Source organism: Amblyomma americanum, chromosome 9 (assembly GCF_052857255.1).
Source record: "Amblyomma americanum isolate KBUSLIRL-KWMA chromosome 9, ASM5285725v1, whole genome shotgun sequence".
Classification (NCBI taxonomy): Eukaryota; Metazoa; Arthropoda; class Arachnida; order Ixodida; family Ixodidae; genus Amblyomma; species Amblyomma americanum.
This window is the reverse complement of record NC_135505.1, coordinates 43,387,409-43,401,646: the sequence shown is the minus strand read 5'-3', so window position 1 is coordinate 43,401,646 and position 14,238 is coordinate 43,387,409.

Genomic DNA, 14,238 nt, shown 5'->3' with positions numbered 1-14,238 from the left:
TTTGCATGACTCTTGTAATGCTATGCCGCTCACTGCGCGCATTAACAGTGTCATTTCGCGGTCTGTCGCTCCGCACTGCCAGTCAAGAGCAAACTGCACCTCTGACGGAACGCGCAGCGCGGGTGGTCAGTTGACGATATTTTACGCACAGTTCAGTTCTCGGTCCTGTCGTTCAGTTCTCGTGACCTGCTTCTGCGGTGGAAATTCTCGTCGCAACGCAACGTAATCAGTGACTGATAGCGCCTGCGCTGAGGTGGAATTTTCTGCGCTGCATGATGAACTTACAGCTGAAACTAACTCTACCTGCACGGATCCAGAAGCTCACTGTCGCTGGGAAACCGAATTTGCATCGGAATCTTGAACGATTGGTACTCCCTCGTGTCCTACCACGTCTGCAGTCACCGTTTTATTTATGTTGTCTGCTTCCTTTAGTGCCGCAAGAACCTGCCGCTGTTGTATGCTGTCCTTTATGTCCAAAAGAAGTCTTACGAAGATGGTTTACAATGCGTCCCCGTGTCCACTTACACTTCGGCGTGGCGGGTCACTGGACTCTATTCAAACTGCCAACTTGCTCTCCCACATAGAAGTTCGCGAGACTGCCTACAATCCCACAGTGAGCCCTCTTCATTCAGATTCCGTGTCTGATACGCTGCCTGACGACAAGCTTCCATCGACCCACCGTGAGCAGCTGCCCGGATACCTTTAGGCCAGACGTCAACTGCCCCTCGTCGAGCTGAGACCGGTCGGTCTTCACCTGCCTTTTCGACAGCGGCCATATCTTGTCGCTGTGGCCGAGCGTCACGTGATTAGTGAGCAAGTTGAGAACGTTCTGCACCGTGGTGCCGCACGTCCCCCTCAGAGCCCTTGGTATTCTCCGTTGGCACTGGTAAGAAGAATGAGAGCATTGTCACATTATGTATCGATTATCGCCGCCTCAAAGATGTTAGGCACGTGCGCTGTGCGATGTCAGTGCACGTTAAAACACCCCAGATGGTCGAAATTTCAGGAGCCCTTCACTGCGGCGTCTCTCATAGCTTGAGTCACTTTGAGACGTTAAACCCTCATAAACCAAACCATAAACTAATCAAAGATGTTAGGCATAGGGACAATCACCCTCTTCCATGTTTATCTTGATTGCCTTCAAAGCACAGAGTAGAGTGCGTCCCTTGATTTAAGTGCTGGCTACTGACATGTGCCGATTGTTTATGGTTTGTGGTTTATGGAGGTTTAACGTCCCAAAGCGATTCCGCCAATGAGGGACGCTGTAGTGAAGCGCTCCGGAAATTGCAGCCACCTTGGGTTCCTTAACGTGCACTGACAGAAATCGTGCACTGTCACGAGCTTCTAGAATTTCGCCTCTATCGAAATCGACCGCAGCAGCTAGGATCGCACCCTGCGTCTTTCGGGCCAGCAGCCGAGCGCCAAAAGCACTGAGCCACCGTGGCGGCGCATGTGGCGATGGCCGCCTCTGACCGACATAAGAAGGCATTCGTTACATCCGACGGTCTTTACGGGTTTACTGTAATGTCACTCGGCCTGTGTAAAGCGTTGGGCACTTTCCAATGGATGATGGAAAACATCTTACGCAAGCTCAAGCGGCCCGCGTCCCTCTGCTACCTAGACAGCAACAGCATCCTTGTCTTTTCCAATGATTTCCGCTTAGAACTCGCGCACCTACAGCAATTTTCGGCGTGCCTAACCTACGTGGACCTGCCGCCAAATCTGTGAAGTGCCACTGCGGAGCCAGGCAGTTGATAATCTTGGGCTACATTGTCTCTCAGCAAGACCATTTTCATGGCCCGGCCGAGCTCCGTGCTGCTGCGTAGTTTCCGAGACCGACTTCCATCAAGCAACTTCGAAACTTATAAGCTCCGTGTTCCCAATTTCACCGCTTTGTCCGAAATTCTGCGTTTATCACTGCGCCCTCGACAAAGCTGCTTGGCAGCACCACGTGACCTGTCTGCTTGGTCCGCCAAACGCAGGTAAGCGTTGAATGATTTCACCATCAGTACTCCGGTACTAAGGCAATGCAACACTTAGCGAGGTAAAAATTGACACTAATGGCTTCAGCCTCCGAGTTGCCTTGGCTCAGTTTGAACGTGGATCTGAAAAATACATCGTTTTGTACGTAAGTCGGGCGCTATAACCAAAGCTGAATGTGACTGCTCCGTTACGGAATGTTTAGCTGTCGTTTGGGCGCTAATGATAGTTCGGCCACACACACACACACACACACACACACACACACACACGCACGCACACACATATATATATATATATATATATATATATATATATATATATATATATATTAGCAGACAAGGCAAGTGCAATAAGGGGCTCGTTTATCAAACATATTAAGGAAGCCAACAGTCAACGAAACTAAGGTGCATAGGGGAATGTTTTCTATTTTTATTATTTTAATACCAATCAATTGGTTTTAAAGAAAATTACTTAGAAACCAGCAGAAAAAACAACCATGCCGCCGGTGGGATCCGAACCCACGACCTCCGAATATCGCGTCCGGTGCTCTTACCAACTGAGCTACGGCGACGGCTGTCCAATCTGCTGCTTTCGTGGGTATTTATGTTTTGCGTGTAAGCGAACCTTGAGAGTGTTCACCAGAGCCACCCTCGTCCATAGCGGTGGACGTAGCACGTCCTGTAATACCGCAACTGTGAGGTAGAACGTCATCAAACGGTGAGGGCGGAAACTGTGCGAGAGCCCTCTTATACTACCTATGGCATCAAGACTGCCAGAACCGAGACCCCCGTTAAGCTATTAGCAGACAAGGCAAGTGAAATAAGGGGCTCGTTTATCAAACATATTAAGGAAGCCAACAGTCAACGAAACTAAGGTGCATAGGGGAATGTTTTGTATTTTTTTATTATTTTAATGCCAATCAATTGGTTTTAAAGAAAATTACTTATGAACCAGCAGAAAAAACAACCATGCCGCCGGTGGGATCCGAACCCACGACCTCCGAATATCGCGTCCGGTGCTCTTGCCAACTGAGCTACGGCGACGGCTGTCCAATCTGCTGCTTTCGTGGGTATTTATGTTTTGCGTGTAAGCGAACCTTGAGAGTGTTCACCAGAGCCACCCTCGTCCATAGCGGTGGACGTAGCACGTCCTGTAATACCGCAACTGTGACGTAGAACGTCATCAAACGGTGAGGGCGGAAACTGTGCGAGAGCCCTCTTATACTACCTATGGCATCAAGACTGCCAGAACCGAGACCCCCGTTAAGCTATTAAAGACAAGGCAAGTGAAATAAGGGGCTCGTTTATCAAACATATTAAGGAAGCCAACAGTCAACGAAACTAAGGTGCATAGGGGAATGTTTTCTATTTTTTATTATTTTAATGCCAATCAATTGGTTTTAAAGAAAATTATTTATAAACGAGCAGAAAAAACAACCATGCCGCCGGTGGGATCCGAACCCACAAACTCCGAATATCGCGTCCGGTGCTCTTACCAACTGAGCTACGGCGACGGCTGTCCAATCTGCTGCTTTCGTGGGTATTTATGTTTTGCGTGTAAGCGAACCTTGAGAGTGTTCACCAGCGCCACCCTCGTCCATAGCGGTGGACGTAGCACGTCCTGTAATAACGCAACTGTGACGTAGAACGTCATCTAACGGTGAGGGCGGAAACTGTGCGAGAGCCCTCTTATACTACCTATGGCATCAAGACTGCCAGAACCGCATGGTTGTTTGTTCTGCATGGTTGTTTTTTCTGCTGGTTTATAAGTAATTTTCTTTAAAACCAATTGATTCGCATTAAAATAATAAAAAAATAGAAAACATTCCCCTATGCACATTAGTTTCGTTGACTGTTGGCTTCCTTAATATGTTTGATAAACGAGCCCCTTATTTCACTTGCCTTGTCTGCTAATAGCTTAACGGGGGTCTCGGTTCTGGCAGTCTTGATGCCATAGGTAGTATAAGAGGGCTCTCGCACAGATTCCGCCCTCACCGTTAGATGACGTTCTACGTCACAGTTGCGGTATTACAGGACGTGCTACGTCCACCGCTATGGACGAGGGTGGCGCTGGTGAACACTCTCAAGGTTCGCTTACACGCAAAACATAAATACCCACGAAAGCAGCAGATTGGACAGCCGTCGCCGTAGCTCAGTTGGTAAGAGCACCGGACGCGATATTCGGAGGTCGTGGGTTCGGATCCCACCGGCGGCATGGTTGTTTTTTCTGCTGGTTTATAAGTAATTCTCTTTAAAACCGATTGATTGGCATTAAAATAATAAAAAAATAGAAAACATTCCCCTATGCACCTTAGTTTCGTTGACTGTTGGCTTCCTTATTATGTTTGATAAACGATCCCCTCATTTCATTTGCCTTGTCTGCTAATAGCTTAACGGGGGTCTCGGTTCTGGCAGTCTTGATGCCATGGGTAGGTAGTATAAGAGGGCTCTCGCATAGTTTCCGCCCTCACCTTTAGATGACGTTCTACGTCACAGTTGCGGTATTACAGGACGTGCTACGTCCACCGCTATGGACGAGGGTGGCGCTGGTGAACACTCTCAAGGTTCGCTTACACGCAAAACATAAATACCCACGAAAGCAGCAGATTGGACAGCCGTCGCCGTAGCTCAGTTGGTAAGAACACAGGACGCGATTTCGGAGGTCGTGGGTTCGGATCCCACCGGCGGCATGGTTATTTTTTCTGCTGGTTTATAAGTAATTTTCTTCAAAACCAATTGATTGGCATTAAAATAATAAAAAAATAGAAAACATTCCCCTATGCACCTTAGTTTCGTTGACTGTTGGCTTCCTTAATATGTTTGATAAACGAGCCCCTTATTCCACTTGCCTTGTCTGCGAATAGCTTAACGGGGGTCTCGGTTCTGGCAGTCTTGATGCCATAGGTAGTATAAGAGGGCTCTCGCACAGTTTCCGCCCCCAACGTTAGATCACGTTCTACGTCACAGTTGCGGTATTACAGGACGTGCTACGTCCACCGCTATGGACGAGGGTGGCGCTGGTGAACACTCTCAAGGTTCGCTTACACGCAAAACATAAATACCCACGAAAGCAGCAGATTGGACAGCCGTCGCCGTAGCTCAGTTGGTAAGAGCACCGGACGCGATATTCGGAGGTCGTGGGTTCGGATCCCACCGGCGGCATGGTTGTTTTTTCTGCTGCTTTATAAGTAATTTTCTTTAAAACCGATTGATTGGCATTAAAATAATAAAAAATAGAAAACATTCCCCTATGCACCGTAGTTTCGTTGACTGTTGGCTTCCTTATTATGTTTGATAAACGATCCCCTCATTTCATTTGCCTTGTCTGCTAATAGCTTAACGGGGGTCTCGGTTCTGGCAGTCTTGATGCCATGGGTAGGTAGTATAAGAGGGCTCTCGCATAGTTTCCGCCCTCACCTTTAGATGACGTTCTACGTCACAGTTGCGGTATTACAGGACGTGCTACGTCCACCGCTATGGACGAGGGTGGCGCTGGTGAACACTCTCAAGGTTCGCTTACACGCAAAACATAAATACCCACGAAAGCAGCAGATTGGACAGCCGTCGCCGTAGCTCAGTTGGTAAGAGCACCGGACGCGATATTCGGAGGTCGTGGGTTCGGATCCCACCGGCGGCATGGTTATTTTTTCTGCTAGTTTATAAGTAACTTTCTTCAAAACCAATTGATTGGCATTAAAATATTAAAAAAATAGAAAACATTCCCCTATGCACCTTAGTTTCGTTGACTGTTGGCTTCCTTAATATGTTTGATAAACGAGCCCCTTATTCCACTTGCCTTGTCTGCGAATAGCTTAACGGGGGTCTCGGTTCTGGCAGTCTTGATGCCATAGGTAGTATAAGAGGGCTCTCGCACAGTTTCCGCCCCCAACGTTAGATCACGTTCTACGTCACAGTTGCGGTATTACAGGACGTGCTACATCCACCGCTATGGACGAGGGTGGCGCTGGTGAACACTCTCAAGGTTCGCTTACACGCAAAACATAAATACCCACGAAAGCAGCAGATTGGACAGCCGTCGCCGTAGCTCAGTTGGTAAGAGCACCGGACGCGATATTCGGAGGTCGTGGGTTCGGATCCCACCGGCGGCATGGTTGTTTTTTCGGCTGGTTTATAAGTAATTTTCACTAAAACCAATTGATTGGCGTTAAAATAATAAAAAAATAGAAAACATTCCCCTATGCACTTTAGTTTCGTTGACTGTTCGCTTCCTTAATATATATATATATATATATATATATATATATATATATATATATATATATATATATATATATATATATATATATATATATATATATATATATATATATATACGGCCGCCAGTTTGATGTCGTCATGTGTCATCGCACGCTTTGCGGGCTATCGTCTTTTAAAGAGCCGTCCGGTCGCCTCGCCCGCCGGGCACTCTGCATTCAAGAGTCTGACATCCGTAATCTACGAACCTGTTCGCAAGCACAAAAGCGCCGGTGCTCTTTCTTGCACTCCACTTCTCAGCGATGCAGCAAGCTCATCGGCCGCAAATCTCGTTCTCTAACCGCTTACCTTCGCTGCTACGCTTAAGGAGCAGCGGAAAGACCCATGGCATGCGTCCGTCATCAACGCTGAGTCCACATCCCCAGCAGGTGAACGTTCTCGCGCACTACGCAGCGAAGTTCCAAATTTCGCACTGCGGTACGGCCATCTCCAAGGCCCACCTACATGCCTGATGTTCGGCGGTGGCACCCAGGGATTCCTCGCCAGTTACAGTTTGACATTTGTGCAGTATTCCATGCCGATTTTACCTGTGCAAGTGCTAGAGTTCTGAAAACATACAAAACGGTTTCTCGGCATTACTACTGGCGCGGAATGTACGGGTATATTCGCCAGCACGTCCCATCCTGCCTCGACCGTCAACTTCGTGAGTCTCCCGCCGCGCGATGTCTGACCGACCCCTTCAAGCAACTTCCACACCCTGCACGCGCATTCGGTCTTGTTGGCGCTCACCTATACGGGCCACAGGCCTGCACGATCTCTAGGAGCCACTTGATGATCGTCGGCCATCTCATCTGGTATCCGAAACCACTGCCTTTTCCAGTTGGTACTTCCCGCGAAGTTGCCTTCTTCTCGCTGGATTGTTCTGTGCATCGAACGGGCGCGCCCAGCGAGTCGCTCAGTGACAGTTGACGTATCTTTCTTTCCCACGTCGTTGAAGCACTCCTCGTCGACTGTCGCATCGTTTGTCGTACAAAGGTAAGCTACAATCTTATGTTACCTTTCATGACCTACGCGTACGGCACTGTCACGCCGTCAAACGATAGATTTTGGTCTTTCTTCCTACTGTATGGGAGTGAGCCACCCTGCAGTACGGACACTATCCAACCAGAAAAGGCAAAGCATGCTAAAAAATGTCGTCAGCTATTCCGTTCTTTTAACTGAAAATCCTGAGGCTGCCAAAAGCATGGACACGGCAAACCTGACGCTAAACTTTTCCTGTACTGAATGAACCACTTCAGGCATAAATACTGGACGCTCTTGCAAGATTCCTTCAGTGGGCCTGGTGACACCGGTTACAGAAGGATGCTGATCCCGATTCATTTTGCCCAGATCGCCTGCCGGGCGCACTTCGCCGTGGGATCAACGGACCCTCCGTTCGAAAGGACTCCTGAAGAGCATGCGCCGACTGACCTGGTCATCATGCCATCGCCACGGCTCACCCAAGAAACAACGCCCTACGTGCATCAAGCCTGTCAGCGTATCAGCTCGGTGACATCATCGAATAGCGACCAATTCAGGCATAAATACTGGACGCTCTTGCAAGATTCCTTCAGTGGGCTTGGTGTTGGTGACACCGGTTACAGAAGAATGCTGATTCCGATTCTTTTTGCCCAGGTTGGTGACAAGTATCTAACTTCTTCTATTAGAGATGACACAGTCATATTGATGGTGTTGCCAAGCCCACAGTGCTTGTTTGGTCTATTATGTGACTGTTTACATGTGATCAGGTTATTGCTACTAACATCCGGAGACATAGAGCTAAATCCTGGTCCTACTTCTGATTCAGAGTCTGAGACACAGTTAAACAGCCAATTAAGAAAATTTTGAAAGAGCAAACAAAGACTAATAAGACTCTTACTTCGCTGACTAATAATCTGAAACAGGTAGAATCGACAGTCGAGAATAATCAAACCAGGATTACAAAAATTGAGAAAGAACTGTGCCGAATTGAGAATTGTGAGCAAAGGTTGGAGAAAGTGGACGAAGCTTGCAATAACACGAACTAGTTCTTGAGTTAACCAAAAAGGTAGATGATCTCGAAAACAGAAGTCGTCGCAACAATATCGTAATCTATGGAATAAAGGAAGATCCAGAGGAGGACTCAGAAGAACTAGAGCGGAAAGTTAACGAAGAAATTTTTTTAAAAGATTCTAGGTGTTGAAGTAAACTCAATAGAGCATATTCACCGAATTGGCCTAAAACATGCACAGCGACATCGTCCGATCATTTTGAGATTTTTTAACTACGTAGACAAAACAAAGGTTACGTCATTCTGCTTCAAATTAAAGGACACGAAAATAGCTATATGGGAAGATTTTCCGAAAAACATTCGGGATATTCGTGCAAAATTATGGCGTTCAGCGGCTGAAAAAAAGAGCAATGGTTCTAAGGTTTCCCTTCGTTTCGATAACCTCAAAGTTGATGACAGGCTGTACGTATGGGACGCAGCGCGCAATCGCAGAATAGAGTTGTCCAAATGATCTGCGCCTGCCCAACCCTAAACTTCCTCTCATCGACCCACACGTGCGAACACGCGTAAGATAGATAACAAATGACGGGAATCCGTCAAGACGCTACGGCTTGTTTCGTTGAACGCACGCAGTGTACTGAATAAGATCCAGAGCCTTGAAGATATAATTATGACCTATCAACCACACGTCCTAGTGGTAACTGAAACCTGGCTGCATTCCGATGTGCAAAATTCAGAAATAATGCCTCCTTCGTACACGCTTATCCGTAAGGACAGATGATGAATTGGTGGCGGAGTTGCAATTGCAATAAGGAATAACATTAAATTCACACGCTTAAACGGCATCAGTGATCATGAAAGCATATGGTGCAAAATAAAGTTTTTTGGAAAGACTATATTACTAGGAGGGGTCTATCGGCCTCCGAATGCTCCTCAGGAATACATAGATTCCTTATATGATTATTTGCTGCAAAATACAAATTCGCGTTCAAACATCCTTATAACAGGAGATTTTAACCTTCCAGGAATTAACAGGTGCAGCCTTTCTCATGACGGCAAAGATTCCAAAAATGCTGGGTCATTACTACTAACTGCATTTACGTTTTCGTTAACCCAGTTGGTTTTGGATGCTACAAGAATTTCCAGCTCTGCTGTACTTGACCTTGCGTACTTGACCTTGACCTTGTACTTTACCTGTACTTGACCTTGAAGAAGCTCGCTTCCAGACTGCTCAGTCAGTGTCAAGGACGGTATATCTGATCATCAGTTACTTGTTCTTGAGTGTCCTATTCCGGGCTTGCGATCATATGTTAAACCTTCTGACACATTTGTAAGAGACTATACGCATGCTGATGATGACGGAATTATTAGTTGTATGGAATCTTTATTCCCTTCCTTTAATGAGACAAATGACGTTAGTGTGCTGTGGTCAAAGTTTAAAGACATAGTCATGCACTGTGAAAGCACCTACGTGCCTTTGAAGAAAGAGCGCATCAACAGGGAGTACCCGTGGATGGATCGTAATCTGATACATAGGAAACGCAAAATAAAACGCTCTCGAAAACGTGGTGACAGGAAACAACTTGCAAGTCTAGTACGCACTTTCAAAGATAAAGTGCGCGCTGCAAGAGATCAGTTCTTTTCTTCCACATTGACTTCTTTCATGTCGAAGCAACCAAGAAAATTCTGGCAATATTTATCTAAAGATAAAAGCGGCATCACAGAGATCAGAACATCTGGCACAGGCATTGACGATCCTTTGAACATTGCTAATGAATTTAACGCCTCTTTTCAATCGGTGTTTACCATAAACGCATCGCACGCGCACTTGCAACCTTACACGCTTCGTAATCCGATACCCGAAGTAGATTTAAGCAAAAACGGCATCCTTAGTCTTTTACGTAATCTAGACATAAAAAAGTCATCAGGTCCGGACAAAATATCTAATGTTTTCCTCAACAGATACGCAATCTGGGTAGCAGAGTACTTATATGTAATATATAAAACATCGTTAGAATCCTGTGTGATAACAAATGACTGGCGCCTTGCAAGGATAGTTCCGATTCACAAATCTGGATCCCCTCTAGAACTAAATAATTACAGACCAGTTTCCTTAACATCCACAACTTGTAAACTGCTGGAACATATTTTATTTAAAGCGATTATAACATATTTAGAGAATAACCATTTACTTCATGCAAATCAACATGGATTTAGGGCTGGTTTATCCACAATAACACAGTTAGCTGAGATAACGGATGATTTTATGAATGAGCTGAATATGAGGGGTCCAATCGATGCAGTGTTTTTGAACTTTTCCAAAGCATTCGATGTAGTTCCGCATGCCGATTTAGTAACTAAATTGCTCTCAATGGGCATTGAACGCAATATCATCCGTTGGATAGAATCTTATTTGTCCTCAAGAAAACAATACGTTGCTCTTAAAGACTGCGTTTCTGGTACACTGGAAGTGCACTCAGGGGTGCCACAGGGGTCAGTTCTCGGTCCCTTGTTGTTCCTAGTTTATATCAATGACATCTATTTATCTGTTCAATCGCCTGTGAAGATCCGGTTGTTTGCGGACGATTGGTGGTTTATACTAGTGTAAATCATCAATCCGACCAAGTAAGACTTAATGACGCGTTGCACTCAATTAGCGTATGGTGTGAAACATGGGGACTGAAGCTAAACACTTTGGAGACGGCAGCTATTACATTTACCAACAAGAAAGAACCTTTAGATTTTGCTTTTATTATTAATAATTCTTATATTCATAAAACCCAATGAGTGAAGTATTTAGGTGTTACACTCAAAAGCAATTTATGTTGGGAACCGATATAGAAAACGTTTGCAGGAACGCACTAAAAAAGCGGGCATTTTTGAAACGGAAATTGCGCCGTACTTCATCGACCGTTAAGTTAACAGCATACAAAGCTATAGTCAGACCAAAATTAGAATATGCGGATTTAATCTGGAGCCCTCATCAAAAATATTTAATCAAGAAAATAGAAAGAGTGCAAAATTTAGTTTTGCGGTTTATATACTACACATACTCGCGTTTTTCAAGCGTGTCCGTTCTTCGCGACAGGGCGAAATTGAAAAAAACTAGTTCATTGCAGAATTGTATCTCGCTTCAAATTTTTATATCAGCTGTACCATGGTCACTACAAAATAGCGCGTGAATGTTATTTACCCGAGCCCCTCATGCGCTCTGCTCGTACAAACCACAACAAAACAATTAAGAAACCATTCAGTAACCTTAACATCCATCAATATTCTCTTTTTCCCATGCAATTTCACTATGGAATAAATTACCCGAAGAAGTAGTTAACGCTAATACAACAGAATCTTTCGTTCAGCTTTCAAATAACCTTTTCTTTGACCTCTAAAATTGCCGCAATGAAAGCACTCTTTTGCGTTACGCTTTTTCATTGTTATTTGTTTACGTATTGCACTGTTGTACGTTCATGTTTATTTCTGTTACGTATAGTGTTACAATGATGTATGTACATGTTTTGTTGTGTTCTTAATTGCTAATTGGCAGTGGTAATTTACGTTGTTGTATGTACCCACTCCTGCTTGGGCCCGAATAGGGCCTGCAGTATTTGTAAATAAAAAAAATAGTCTGGCTCTGAATCTCATCCGAAACACCGAGATTACCGTCGAAATTCCGCACAGAATATCATAGTCTTTTTCGCATCATCCTGAGGCGTCCCTTCAAGGTTTACTAAGACCCGCTCCTTTTGCCGTCGCCAGATGTCGCCGGGGTGGCTCCTCTTCATTTCCTAGCCGTTCTAGAAAACCATGACAGATGCACCTAATATTGTTGTAGTTGCTGTTATCCTCACGTATATTTATTGACGCGCACCGACAGCGGGGGGCTGGCCATGGCACACACAGCGACTGACAAATGGTACGAAACATTTTTGAGAAAAAAAAAGCAATGCTGAATCGGCTATTTAAATTAAGAACCGAAATTAAGAAGGAATGTTGGGAGAGGTGATAAATACACGATTTACATAACAATATATTTGTTCAAGTTGCGCGCGTGGAAAGTCAATAAAGAAAAGGAAAACACGCGCACAACACATTGCACACAACAGCTGGGGTGGGGCGCCCAGCTGTTAATCTTCTAAGGTAGAGCAACCGGAGCGTTCGGTAACTGCGCGACAATAACTCGCTAAATAAATAGAACGCAAAACTCCTTCTGGGGACGAACACGCAGAATCGAGCTCTCGTCTTTGTCTTCTAATAATGTCGCGTCAGCAACCCAAAAGAATTCCGTATTCGAGAATTTCTAAAGGTGCGGTTGCAACCCATATTAGAGCAATGGGTCTGCTTAGTTTTGTGCTCGACAGGTGGCGAAGAAGAAGGCGTACAGCCACTCCGTGACGACGCGCACAACGCTGCCGGAGCTGTCGGAGTGCCCACCAGTTCTTGGCGGGGAAGGCAGCGTGCGCAAAATTCTCGTCGAATGTGGGTAACAAACCACTCCAAATCGGTGGAATTTTCACTAAAAAAAAAAACAACACTGAGCGCATCGTTGCACATTCACTTCCGTACGGATTCAAAAGCTGACCTCAGCGATGGCCATGTAGACGAGCATCCGCCTCGTATTCCGGAGGCGCTGGGTTCGGACCCCAGTGCCGCTGGGTATACACTGGTTTTCTAATGGGTTCAAGGTCTATCCTAGCCTGGTGCTCGGCTGGACCATTTGGGGTGAAATGCTTGAGAAAAGCGTCGTGGATCAAAGAGTAGGGTTGACGCCTCAGTGATTCGTTCCGCCGTCAAACAACCCTAAAGGCGCGTTCACACTTGGCCATTCGGCGGCGAGAGCGAGCGAAATTCGCGGCCGCCGAAATGCTGCCTCGTTCACACCTGTCGTGGCCACCACGTCGCCGCTTGTCGTCTGCTCATGGCGCACACTGATATATATCTGTGTACGCCACCGGTATAACCCCTTTTGGCAACATATGGCAAGAAAAAGGCTAAACCGCAGCGGTGGCTTAGTCTATTGAGCATCCGCCTCACATGCGGGAGGTGCAGGGTCCGAACCCCAGTGCCGCCGGGTACCCACCAGTGATACAGTCGGTACAAGCTACCTCTGGCTTGGTGTTTGGCGTACTGCTGATGAAATGCTTGGCAAATGAATCATTGACCCCACCTTGGGTAGGACAAAAAACCTTGTGCAGGGCAAAAAACCTTGTTCAATGGCGCTCTTTGGCCACAGATGCTCTTGCGCCATAAAAATTCATCAACATCAAAAAAAGAAGTTAATGGACACTGTCTACGGTTGCCCGGTTTGCAAAATGCAGCAATTTCACCGGCCGTTACGCCATTTCAAGAAATTTAGCATACTGGAGACGTACTAGCGAAGATGTATTCCTGTTTTACGTTGGAAAGCTGCGCACGCTTAGCGGCAAATGCGTGGCCGGGAACGATCACTCCGCGTGCGGGTCAGGCAAGCCTTTCCGCTAGTACGTCGTCAAGTTGAGTCCTAGTGGCACCAGCTGGTTGTTAGCAGGAGAACCAATGTTGTCAACGAAATCGACGCTTGTCTTCGACCTAAACGGGGCATGCAGTGTCATCACTCTAAACCAAAAAAAAAAAAATAAAGCAAGTTTATCACTCATACGTTTTCCAATAGGCAAGACGAGACGAAGCGAGAGACCGGTGTCCAATTTGTCACCGATTAACGCGCTGGAATGGGCAGTAACAACAACGAATCCTGTCCGATTGGAGGCGTCCTGCATCGAAGGGTGCCGCCATGTTTGTCGTCGCTATAATGTAACTTCTTAGAATCGGAGCCAGCAGTTTTGTCCGGAACCGATCGCGCTGTCATGTTTCGGTTCATGCTTTCATGCTTTCGGTTTTTGGGCGGAATCTCCGCAGCGGCGGCGGATTCTGCTCGCTCTCATGGCTGGATCCTTTTTTTTTTAATGCATCACAACTTTGTGGACACCCTTTAAGGATGTTTTACACCGAAGTGGTGGCAATGTGAGAGAGCATCCG